Consider the following 11,470-nt stretch of genomic DNA (forward strand, 5'->3'; position numbering starts at 1 on the left):
CGGGTTGTGGTCTACATGGCGGGTTGTGGTCTAGATGGCGGGTTGTGGTCTACATGGCGGGTTGTGGTCTACATGGCGGGTTGTGGTCTAGATGGCGGGTTGTGGTCTAGATGGCGGGTTGTGGTCTAGATGGCGGGTTGTGGTCTAGATGGCGGGTTGTGGTCTACATGGACTTGGTTTTTTATCTTTGAAAAATTTTATACTTCAGACTGAAGCGGCGTTTATTGTAGAATTTTTTTTTCAGTTTCAATAAATCAATAAGTAAATGTATAAAATCATTAATTAATGCTTGATAAACTGGTTTTGCATGCAATATTACCGCGTCAAGCGAGGGGTTGGACACTTTTCAAAATCTCATACATTTTGGTCGAATACCCAAAATCCCTAAATATTTTCCATGAGAAAATGAACAATGAAATCTTAAATTTCCTCCAAAAAAAATTAGCTTTAAAATATCAAAATCTCTCATATATTCAAAATACAGCACACAAAAACGCGATTTGTCCGACCCCTCGGCGTGAAGTCATTACTTTAAATTATACAGAAAATTAATTTATATTTTTACGATTAAAATTTGAACAAATAAATGTCACAAATTTCCAAAAATTTTATTTAAAGTAATAGTATTCAATTCAGATACATCGGAGAATATAATAACAGGGGCTGTGGAACGCCTCTTTAAGTCTCTCCAAAGTTTCTGTAGAGAGAAAAATTTCTAAGTCCATCTAGACCACAACCCGCCATGTAGACTACAACCCGCTATCTAGGCCACAACCCGCCATCTAGACAACAACCAGCTATAATTTTGGCCGAAACGGCGTTCCATAACTGTCCTCGTCGGAATCCCGACAGAGACTTAACCCCTTGACGAAAAGTCAAAGGGGGTAGGAACCCTTAGACCCGACTCAAGACCCGGCGTATAAAAGGGAGGGACCGATGGGGCGAGAGGCATCTTTTGGCTCCAGCGAAGAAGAGGGAAGGCCCGAGCACTTTTTTGTTCATTGTTTTTATTTTGTAATTTTTGAAGAGATGGCTGGGTGGGTCTAATGTCTTTCGCAACGTAGATAAAAACCTATAAAAACTATCAAAAGAAGATAATCAACATCAAGATCCTATATCCGGCTTTTAGCCATAGCCTCTAGTTCTGAAAGTTGTGACGATGAGCTCTTTTACATTCCCAGCCAAGCTCGTGTGAATTGAGAGCAAAATTCTAAAATCTCGGCCACGACCGAGAACAAACTTTTGAAGCAGCGCTCCACAGCGGTGGAGAGTGAAGTAACATAAGCGGGGCTAGTTTTAGGCTGAGCATGGAGGGTTCATCCACGTTGACGGTTTTTACATTTTTTACGGCGACGGTGTATTGTGTGGCGTGCTAATGTTTTTTAAAGACGGTATTTAATGAAACATAATGGATAAATTCGTAGCCTTATCGCTAACGAGACTAAAGATAGAGCAAAATTCGAAATTCATATTAAAAAAAAGCTTTAAAGGGAGAGTGAAGTGGAAAGTCAAGTGATTTTTATCGATTCTTCTCCTAATTATAAGACCAGTCTGCATAGTGAAACATTCTGGAAACACTTCGGAATGATTTTAAAATTCAAATTAGGTTCAGATATTAAGGATAATTTGAAATTAAGACCTCTGACTAATCGCGTAACGCCCTGCCTTTCTGTTAACAAAATTCTCGTGGCACGCTCCATGCCGAATGAAATTTAGCGCTAGATTTGATAAAATTTGCGCGCGATGTGACAATCGTGACGCGAGACATGGAGCGTGCCACGAGAATTTTGTTAATGAAAAGGCAGGCCGTTAAGCGATTGGTCGGATGCCCTAATTTCAAATTATCCTAAAAATTTGAACCTAATTTGAATATTAAAATCATTCAGAAGTGTTTGTTGAATGTTTCACTATGCAGACTGGTCTTATAATTAGAAGAAGAATCGACAAAAAAATCACTTGATTTTCCACTTCACCCTCCCTTTAAGAAATGAAACGTAATGGCCGAGTAGCTCATCACGTGCGGAACAAACCTACTTTCAAAAAAACAAGATGCCCCAAAGGCATATTAACGCTTTTTGCATTGTGATGTTGTCTTTAACAAAACCCGAAATTATCCGCATCCCACACCGGCAACGTCATTTCGATTCCCGCTACCTATAAGCAAAGCGTGGAAAAGTATAGGAAAAATATCGATGGCTAAACAACATTCAGTAGTGGCGCAAACGTTAAGTATCCGCGTCCCACACCGGCAACGTCAGTTCGATTCCCGCTACCTCCGAGAGTAGATGTCGCTAGTGCGGTGGAGAATCAAATTCCGGCGAGCTCTGCCGCGTAATTTAAATTTACGAAAATGTACGCGAACGCGAAACAGCCAGCCGCGCAGCCAGCTAGCCAACCAGCCTGCTTCCAGGGGTCTCCGTATAGAGCTTTTGCTATGCGCAAAAAGCTTAAAAATAGAATTTTCGTCTCTTTAAGGGGGAAGGGGCGAAATATTTTTAAGGAGACCCAGCTTTCCGTGGTAGACTTTAGTTTGGGCCGAAAAATATGTTAGGAGAGAAAAACTTTGGGTGTTCAACTACCGTTTACTCTACAGTAAATTACGTTCGGCCTCGCCTTGGGATGTTAACTTTTATGAACACTCGAGATGAGACGTTCGTCAGCGCAAACCTGACACACAATACCCTCATTCGTAAGCTGGTGAGATACCTCCTTGACGTTGATTATCTCCTTGTGAAACTATTTATATATCACTGAAGCGTCAGATTTTTTCAACTACAACTATAAATAAATAACAGCGAACCAGCCTCTACACATAGTGTCCTTTCCGTATGAAAATGAATCCCTCATTCTAGCTTCCGTACCCGCATTCCCCATCCCTCCGCGCCAACCCAACAAACCGGTCTACAAAGAAAATATTTCCCTAAATAGGCGTTCCAAGAAGTCGGCTTCACATTCGTCAATCAAATTAACATAAACTTGAGGGTAGCCGCATTCTAAGCGGGTGAATTTGTTGACGATGCCAATGTTGATTATTTTCCAATACTTGTAAGAGTCGAAAGAGGATCTTTTCTCAACAAGCGGCCCGACAAACTGTTGTAAAACTGCTGTTAACTCATATCATAGCGCTAATACATTTTCTTTTGCATTTTCTTTCACATTACGAGCTCCTATAGGTTATCGTGGATCTTGCATTAATCGGTTTCTATCCCCGCTTGTTTTTCGTTTGTCCAGGGCTACACACACAAACACCCACACCCACCAAACACGATCGCAAAGCTAGGTGCGATTGCGTAATCACACCTAGTAAAAATGTAGTGTTACCTTCAGCGACGAGTGAATAGCTGAATTCTCCTTTATCATTAAAGTAATGTCTTTCTGCTCACAAAGATCGTCAATGGTATTTATGTATTTTGTGTTTGACACGAGCAGTTCTGATTTCAAAGTACCCGAAAAGCATCTGGTCAACACCGTACACCCGAGTAACCATCCGCACAGCATGAACCTCGGTGATTTCGAATTGAAGTACTCGAAACTGTTTTCTAGGAAGTTCGATAAATATTGCCAAACATACTGATTGAAGTTAGTCGTTAAAGCAGGTATCCACCCTGGAAATAATTGCATTAAATGTGATATAACTATGTTCGTGGCACGTAAAAATAGCTGCCTCTCTAAAGGGGCTGTACGGACCGTGGGACAAACGACGATCTTCCTCATAGAGCTTAGCAAAGCGGGTGGGTGAAAAAGAAGAGGGGGTCGGACAGCCCCTTTAATTAAAAAGTCAAATGTTAACGTTTCGCCTTTTAAACAGGCGTATTTACCTCTGCGAATTCTGAAACTTCTCTCTACAGAAAAGGATTTAGCCAACGACGATACCATAGACATGATTAGCAATGCCGTTGCGATCAAGCACCACGTGGGCGGATCTAAACCATTCACCGATAAACGCGTGTCGTAAGTCGTGAAGTTAGTCGTAAAAGCAGGTATCCACCCTGGAAATAATTGCATTAAATGTGATATAACTATGTTCGTGGCACGTAAAAATAGCTGCCTCTCTAAAGGGGCTGTACGGACCGTGGGACAAACGACGATCTTCCTCATAGAGCTTAGCAAAGCGGGTGGGTGAAAAAGAAGAGGGGGTCGGACAGCCCCTTTAATTAAAAAGTCAAATGTTAACGTTTCGCCTTTTAAACAGGCGTATTTACCTCTGCGAATTCTGAAACTTCTCTCTACAGAAAAGGATTTAGCCAACGACGATACCATAGACATGATTAGCAATGCCGTTGCGATCAAGCACCACGTGGGCGGATCTAAACCATTCACCGATAAACGCGTGTCGTAAGTCGTGAAGTTAGTCGTAAAAGCAGGTATCCACCCTGGAAATAATTGCATTAAATGTGATATAACTATGTTCGTGGCACGTAAAAATAGCTGCCTCTCTAAAGGGGCTGTACGGACCGTGGGACAAACGACGATCTTAATCATAGAGCTTAGCAAAGCGGGTGGGTGAAAAAGAAGAGGGGGTCGGACAGCCCCTTTAATTAAAAAGTCAAATGTTAACGTTTCGCCTTTTAAACAGGCGTATTTACCTCTGCGAATTCTGAAACTTCTCTCTACAGAAAAGGATTTAGCCAACGACGATACTATAGACATGATTAGCAATGCCGTTGCGATCAAGCACCACGTGGGCGGATCTAAACCATTCACCGATAAACGCGTGTCGTGTTCATTTACTGTGTTCAAACACGTTGCAATGCGAGAATCACCCATTAAGACGGATGGAGAAACGTGATAAAGAAAACAGACTTCAGGTTCTACTGAATATGTCATGATACTCATATAAATAACCTGTAAACATTAATACATTAAAAATATAATGGAAGAGTTACAAAACAGCTGGGTCTTTACGATTGGTACTGTCCCAATCCCCCAGTAAAATCAAATAGAGGTAAAGACCTAAATCTATTGTTGTATATGTATTTATGGCTAATACCTTGCTTTAGGAACTCTACCTGAATTAAGAGACTGTCTCGTGTGTTACCCGAGTTTATGTATGCTTTACAATATTTTCTCGGTTCTCTTACAACTTCATTTAGATAGGATAGGAGAAGCTACGTTTTTGAATCTCTATCTTCTGAGGAGAAGTTCCATTGCAAAGAGAAGTTCAACGGTAAACCCTTACAAAAATCTTCTTTAGAACTCTTTAGAAAATTCCTTAGGAAATCCTTAAGGAGTTCTTTGGGAAATTGGGGAATATTGGCCTCTTTTTCTTTGGAAATAACTTTGGAATTTTCTTGGGATATAACTTTGGAATTTTCTTGGGATATAACTTTGGAATTTTCTTGGGAAATAACTTTGGAATTTTCTTGGAAAATATATTTGGAATTTTTTTGGGAAATATCTTTGGAATTTTTTTGGAAAATATCTTTGGAATTTTCTTGGGAAATATGTTAAGAATTTTCTTGGGAAATATCTTTGAAATTTTCTTTGGAAACATCTTTGGAATTGTCTTGGGAAATATCATTGGAATTGTCTTGGGAAATATCTTTGGAATTTTCTTGGGAAATATAGGGAAGATTATGGGGTAAATTAATTTAGTCCTCTAGAAACGACGATAGTTCTCGCATGCTGAACAACACCCCTTAAAGCAAGGGCAATTCTCGCATGCAGTGCGAAACTGCTTATAAAGTCAGACATATAATCGACTTAAAAACGTCCAAAAACGGCAGTAAGTTTTAATCTTGTGCAAATGTATGGGTACTAAGTGGGTTTTGCGGCTTCAATGGCCAAGCAGTAGATACAGATGTTGTTGTTAAGTTTAATAATGTATTTTCACTGAGAGTTTTTTGAGTACCAGAAACGCGTTTAACCTCATTTTATCCACAATATTTTTTAAAAAGTATTTATTTTGGACTCTAATTACGCTCGAAATAAAGATAAAACATGTCACAGAAGAATTAATTTTAGGTTAATTTTACTTTTCAAAAGCGAAAGTTTCGATTGCCAGCTTATACTCCCTGTAAATCTAAACATAACGATTTTAATTACGCGTACTTTACTTTTAATTTTATTTACCCTTTGCATAAACACCTCACGGATTATTTAAGGCAAAAAACAAAAATAGGTAAATATGATGAACCATTTCGGCACTTGCTGAGCCTTAGCTACGGGACAAGCCTTTGTGAAACGTTTTTAACTATTTAGCTATCAAGTCAATGTCTATGCAGGAAAACTTTAGCTAAACAATTTGATTAAAAATATTTTGAGATAATTATATGTAAAGCATAATTGCAAATATATCTGGTCCTTTGAAATTCATCTCTAGAATTCTTAACGAATTTCATTGGAAAATAAACCCCAGACCTTCTTTGGAAATTTATCTCAAGATTTCCTTAAGAATTTCGTTGGAAAATATCCCATAGACGTTCTTTGGAAATTGATCTCAAGAATTCCTGAAGAGTTTCGTTGGCAAATATTCCCTAGATGTTCTTTAAAAATTTATCTCAAGAGTTTCTAATGAATTTCTTTGAAAAACAAACCCTAGACCTTCTTTGGAAATTAATCTCTAGAATTCCTAAAGAGTTTCTTTGGAAAATAAATCTTATACGTTCTTTGGAAATTTACCTCTAGAATTCCTAAAGAATTTCTTTGGAAAACATTCGTTAAACCTTCTTTGGAAATTAATCTCTAGAATTCCTAAAGAGTTTCTTTGGAAAATATTCGTTAAACCTTCTTTGGAAATTAATCTCTAGAATTCCTAAAGAATATCTTTGGAAAATATTCGTTTTACCTTCCTTGGAAATTAATCTCTAGTATTACTAAAGAGTTTCTTTGGAAAATAAAACTTATACATTCTTTGGAAATTTACCTGTAGAATTCCTAAAGAATTTCTTTGGAAAATATTCGTTAAACCTTCTTTGGAAATTAATCTCTTGAATTCCTAAAGAGTTTCTTTGGAAAATAAACCTTATACATTCTTTGGAAATTTGCCTCTAGAATTCCTAAAGAATATCTTTGGAAAATATTCGTTATACCATCTTTGGAAATTAATCTCTAGAATTCCTAAAGAATTTCTATGGAAAATAATCTCAAGACATTCTTTGGACATTTGTCTCCAGACTTCTTTAGGAAATTCCAAAGAAAGTCTTTGGGAATTGTTCCTTTAGAAAATGATCCCAAGGGCTCCATAGGGTTCCAAAGAATGGCCTTTGGAATTCTTAAGAACATTTTTGTAAGGGAAGAGTAGAAGTTCAACGGTAAAGAGAAGAAGTTAAACGGTAAAGAGTAGAAGTTCAACGGTAAAGAGAAGAAGTTCAACGGTAAAGAGTAGAAGTTCAACGGTAAAGAGTAGAAGTTCAACGGTAAAGAGAAGTTCATCGGTAAAGAAAAGAAGTTCATCGGTAAAGAAAAGAAGTTCAACGGTAAAGAGAATAAATTAAACGGTAAAGAGAAGAAGTTCAACGGAAAAGAAAATAAGTTCAATCGGAAAGAGAGGAAGTTCATTGTAAAGAGAAGTTCAATGATATAGATAAGAAATACATGAGAAAGAGAAGAAATTCCATAGTAAAGAGAAGAATCTCAAAGGAAATAGAAGAAGTTCAATGATTGGGTATCGCTTATTACTTGGCAAGCGGCAATCTCCCGCAAAAATCGCACTGCCTTCTGGTGAGAATCTTAATAAGGAAAAACATGACGGCCCAAGGGCCCGTAATAGTAGCCACATTGTACGAATGAATAGCCCCTCTATACCCTACCCTAATGAGTGGATAACCCTTCTATACCCTACCCTAAACAATAATTGAAGTTTTGTGTACAAAACATGACTTTGAATTTTGGTAAAACGACCTACCGGCCAATCAGCGCCCGCAATTTATAAGAGGGAATCCCCAAAGGTTTTCTCAGGCGAGTCTCATTTGCGTCGTCGGCTTTAGGTTCAGAAATATCTATTCTACTTTGTAGCACTCGATCGTTTAACCGCTGCCTACGGGATGAGAATTAAGGCCAGTTCAAGCTTGGCTGAAGGTGGGGGACTTTAACCTATCGGGAAGAATCGTTCTTTGATATATTTCCTCGCGTGCTGGCGCTCTTTGCTATCCTTCTTTACAGGGGTCATTCATAAATTTAAATTTGCTTTGGTTCATTGAGGTTTTAAGAATTTTATTATTGTTCTTAGATTTTATCTTGCAGAACTATATTGCAGACATGTAGATGTATTCTGATTTAAATAACACGAAATTTTAATATAATAATTTTACTAGTGAATCGACAATCGTACACAACGCGAGAACAAAAGCCGAATAGCTTTCTAGGAAACGAACGCCAACCGAAATTTCTTTTTGAAAGACCCCCCACCTTTTTTTAAAACTGTTTTACCAGAGAGATTTTATATTCTATTCGTCTCTTTATAGTTAACACAGATATGTTGGGGAAAGCAGTCAAAACGGGTGAGAAGAGGATAGGAAAGAAATCCACCCCTTCAGCTTCGGGCGTGTTGCTTCAAGTCAGTCTGCCTGTAGCGCGTCGGCTCGGCGGGAAAAAATTCAAATCGTAGCGTCGCGTCACCGAAGGGATAGCTAATAGCGCGGCTAGCGGATATTAAAGGCGAACTAAAATGTCAGAAATACAGTCTGAAAACCCTACAGAGAACTGGCCTTAATTCTCATCCCGTAGGCAACGGTTTAACGATAAGCTGATTAGGAACTTTAGTAATTTTCAGGCTTATGCTATTACGTTTCACTTAAACTCAAATTACTCTCGTTATCTTATTGTATTAAAATGTGGCGGGTCGTATTTTGTTGTATATCTTGAGTGTCTATCTAGTTATTAGGCTTTGGTATGGGACGATCTGTGTTCTTAGATTATTGTTAGTATTATTTTTTGTGACCTTCGAGATGGATAAAATTAAAAACCCATCTTTTACCCGTCAGCAGAGTTTAGCGGCAACACAATTACTATCCTCCTCAAACTTTAGCAGACGACGGGCCCCGCGGAGTCACTGGTGACGATCCCACTCTAAAAAACCCTTAATTCTCACCCTTGGCCTAGGGAACTCAGCTTTTCCTGTTTGTAGCAGACAACATACGACTTAGTATTTTGTAATCCTCACGGGATTGGCTGATTTGGCTCTATCCCTAAAGAGGTTTTTATTGGCCGGTAGGTAAATGCGCTAAAATCGAGACCCATTGCTAAGCCAAAAAAATTTTGAAATAATTTAATTTTCATTGAAAAAATTGTTTGAAAAATCAGAAAAAATTTGAGACTTCATATTTAATTGAAATGAAACAGGAAAAAATAAAACACGGCACTAAGATTTTCAGCTGAGAGTCTCCCTTTAAGTAAAACCCTATATAAGAAGTTTTCCTCCGCGGTCTAACCCGGTTTCTCCTTTCCATCAAAACTTGCAGAGGTTAACGGTAATAGTTAGTATAGGGCGCTGTAGGTTAGCTGTGGCATAGGGGCTAGCCACCACCCCTCTATGCATTGTAAAGGGACCCACCTGTAAACAAGCCACAGGCTTAGTGTGGAAATCCCTTCATAGACAAAAGCTTAGATTATTATTATTATTATTATTATTATTATTATTATTATTATTATTATTATTATTATTATTATTATTATTATTATTATTATCCCTTTTTAGCCACATCGTATGATTAACATCTACGATGTGGGTCTTAGTTTGAACTGGCATGTTGGTGGTGGTGGTGGTGGTGGTGGCGGCGTCGTGAAAGAGGCCTGCCTTAGACAGTATAAATTTTTTCGATCGTCATTGAAGGGAGAGTGAATGAGAGAGAATTGTGGCGAGGTGATATTTTTCGTTCGTATGTATTTTAAAAGGAAGGGAATTATAATAGTAAGTTTAAGAATTGGATTTATTTGTACTTGTAAAGTTAAACATTGAGAATTGTGTTTTACGTTTGCTCGATATATTTAAAGCGAGAGAGAGAGGATTATAGTATTGCCTTAATGAAATGGACGGTTTAATACTCCCTTTAAAATTCCTGTCACCTGTCGACAATAAGGGTGTCACGCTTTTTATCCCGCTCCGCGGCTCCCCTATTGCAAAATTCAAAGAAATCCAGGGGAATTTTTAAGAAGCAAAAGGAAGTATATACCGACGTTATATTTAGAATGGTTTTAAGGCGGTGTTTATTATTGGAAGTTACGTCTATTTCTCCAAAAATCGAGAAGAGTTTTAAAAGAAGGTACTAGCTTGGGGCCGCAGATATTACAATTATAACGTAAGTAAAGGATTTAAGGGTTATAATTTTTTGTTAGGGCATCGAGGGGCTATTCACTCTGATCTTCAGTACTTATTTTAATGGGTGTTTTCTGGTATATCGTTTTACCATTATTAAGTGATGCGCATCGTGGGGGTACTCACTCACGTTTTCCGTTCGTGTCATACTATTATAATTATAACAGAAGTAAAAAAATTAAGGAATAATTTTACAACAGTTAAAGGTAGCGCATCGAGGGGCTATTCACTCGCCTGTTAAGTACGGTACGATGTGGCTACTATTACGAGCCCTTGGGTCGCCTTGTTTTAAACAGTGGGGGAGTTAAAAATATACTATTTTTTGTGGTGTGTAGTTTATGGGTGGTAAGAAAGAAAACAAGTTGGGAAAACCAAAATATTACCTCTCCGAGTCAAGAGGTCTACTACTACAAACTTATTTACCCAGATATGGAGTTATTTCACTTTTTTGAAGTAAAAATTTACGAAATATTGAAGTAGTATTCCAAACATAGCAAACAGTAAAGTAGACGACATTTTACATCCAATAAGGATAAATCTTGGACACATGGAAATCAGTCAATGGGGAAAAGAACAGGAAATGAAGTCTACGCTTCAGCTGTTTACCCTATATTCTGGTAGCTACATTCACAACTGGTTTTCAGTGTAAACACAATCGTCTCGTCTCACCTCAACAATATTCTTAGTTTGCCAACACGAATGTTAACGTTAAATAACACCAAAGCTAAATTATACCCAGACGCACTAATAGTCATAGCGCACCGTAAAGAGAATAAAAAGTCTGTAGCTACTCGTTTACCACTAGCCCTTTTACTAATCTAATTGCCACCATGATCTTTTCTTCTATTATAAAATCTTTACCTGATTATTTAAGAGTGTATTTAACTTTCGGCTCACTCTGAACCGTTAATGTCTCTTCATTTCAGACACGAAAATCAAAGCCAAAAGTTTACTTCACTTCAGGCCTCAATAATTTACACTTTGTTTCACTAAGCCTATTGCGGATAATACTTGTTTTACCCGCCGGAGTCTAGGTCTTAGGTTTCTTCATGAAGTCACTAAACCAAGGATTATTCTATATACAGATGTCGTATAGCTTAAGTAATATATAAACAGCCATTTCAAATAACAATATTAAAAAAAATCTTTGGAATATCAAAATGAAACAGAGCTTTAAAGCTACAAAACTACTAAATGCATCATAATTACGAAAAA

Source organism: Phalangium opilio, unplaced genomic scaffold (assembly GCF_054372755.1).
Source record: "Phalangium opilio isolate 3A_F unplaced genomic scaffold, DU_Popi_V2 ptg000039l_2, whole genome shotgun sequence".
NCBI classification, from domain to species: Eukaryota; Metazoa; Arthropoda; class Arachnida; order Opiliones; family Phalangiidae; genus Phalangium; species Phalangium opilio.